At 33.3% G+C, this 2051-nt stretch overlaps 1 non-coding gene across 1 annotated transcript; it reads right to left on the bottom strand.

Moving 5' to 3' along the window:
* Nucleotides 1-468: 468 nt before the first annotated feature.
* On the bottom strand, nucleotides 469-571 carry LOC120087445. The gene has a single exon (XR_005484585.1). It is a non-coding gene; the product is annotated as a U6 spliceosomal RNA (small nuclear RNA).
* Nucleotides 572-2051: the final 1480 nt, after the last annotated feature.

The raw sequence follows: 2051 nt of genomic DNA, 5'->3' as shown, positions 1-2051 counted from the left end.
AAAAACATTTTAGCTATACACTTTTTTCTTAATAACAATGGGTAGACAAACAGTCTAATTCAACTTCATCAAAATTGAGGCGTCACACTACAATCTTAAGATTCGAAATATAGATATGTGAGATATGTCTTCTTTGCTACTTGAATGTAACATCTTGAGATACTTTGAAGATGGAAGAGACTTGAGGAAAAATGCATTGAGATAACAAAATAGATAGAAAGAACCTTTGGGTTTTGAAAAATGGTGATCAAGAAAAACTTATTTTTATAGATATTAGACGTGGAGAGTTACAAACTTTTTGAATTCTAAAGGCTCTGTTTGATAACCATTTGATTTTTTATTTTGTTTCTAAAAATTAATTAATTATTTATTTACTAATTATAATTAATCTTTAATTGCATATTTTGTGAATTAGTAAATTGGAGAATGGACAAAAGTGTCCAAAAAAGTTTTCCCACATCCTCACCTTTTGATATATTATACATTTAGACGTGTGCATGTCATTCTTGCACAAGGTCCATGCGAATCTTCTTTGTATCATTCCAATTTTATCGAATGTCTCAAAAGGGACAAAGAAAAATACTTATTTCATTTAAAACAATTTCTTTGATATAATAGGATAAGGAGAATTGAACTATAGATCTTGTAGTCAATAATATACTATCATATGTCAGCTGAGCTCTACTTGTTTTAGCACCATTAAAATAATCTGGAGCCAATATTTTTAAAAAATCTCTTATATTAGATATTAAAACTATAAACCCAAGCTTTTGAAAGATTGGAGATTTTCTAGGGCTGCCAGAAGGAGATTCCCATATGTAATGTTGAAGGCATTCCAGGACTGCCAGAAGGAGTTTCCCACGAATTTGAGCTGAAGTTTGAAGATTTTCCTAAGTGTTCAACTTTAAAATTCCTCGGGTAGATGGATATGTTGGGAATGCCCTAGAACTTGCAGTTCGTGTTAAACATTCTATTTATCAGTAATGATAAGTTGTTAATTTTTTGCATTCTATTATGAAAATCCAATAAACATATCCATGTATAGTCTGAATACTGTAACTTTATGTAGTGACATAAACAGGATCAAGTTAACGGTATATAGCCTAAATGGTCTAATAAGTATATGGATGAAATTGGGTATCTCATCTTGGTAACACTATTGGATGCGACCCACTTTGTAGTTGTTACGAGAAGTTGTAAAGTGCTACAAACGATGTGATCCACAGATCGTTCATGTTGAGACATGTGAGTGTGGGCATCCTATGCAATGAGTTTACATATAGACTGGACCATGAAAATAGTCATTTTTCTTTATAACGACCGTTTATTGTTAAAACTGACTATTTCATTTATTAAGTAACCTAGGTTAACTCAATCTTAATACTGAGGTAGCTATGAACTTCTGTTTGTTCGGGATTATCCTTTGATCTACAAACGGTGAGAGTAGTCCAACAACATTGCTCAATAGGCCTCCCATTTTGGGGATAATACCGGATGAATAGTTGGGGACATAACCCTGCAAGATGGAATTCACTCCTACCCGATTTAGGGTTAGCACATAGGTTGTTCTCTTAAGTACTGATTCCAGGTTTTAAACAATCGGGGCCCCGCCTTCTTATGATAGAGAAAGGATTTGATTCATAGGTGTTATGAATCAATATTGTTCATTAAAGGGTCAGTGGGAACTTAAGGAACAAGATGTATTCACAGAAATAAAACAGTTATCTTGACCCAACTGTGATTATGAACAACCTGTGAAGGATCGACTTACTAATTATGGTTATATAAAGTGGACATAATATATCTATAGTGAGGAGAGTTCAACTATGGGCTATAGTGGAGTGACCCATTAGTTAACGAGTGGGGGTTAGTTCGGTCTAATGAGTTTAGCCGATTAATCTCGGATCATTGGAGCCCAAAATCTGTAGGTCTGCGAGGTCTCCCTACTAGCTCGTAAATGGATAAGCTTTAGAGTAGTTTGATAAGTTAATTTGAAATGTTCAAATTAGAATTAAACGGAATAGGAGAATTTATATTTAAATATGATTTAA

Source organism: Benincasa hispida, chromosome 9 (genome assembly GCF_009727055.1).
Source record: "Benincasa hispida cultivar B227 chromosome 9, ASM972705v1, whole genome shotgun sequence".
NCBI classification, from domain to species: Eukaryota; Viridiplantae; Streptophyta; class Magnoliopsida; order Cucurbitales; family Cucurbitaceae; genus Benincasa; species Benincasa hispida.
This window is presented reverse-complemented; position numbering and strand designations above follow the sequence as displayed.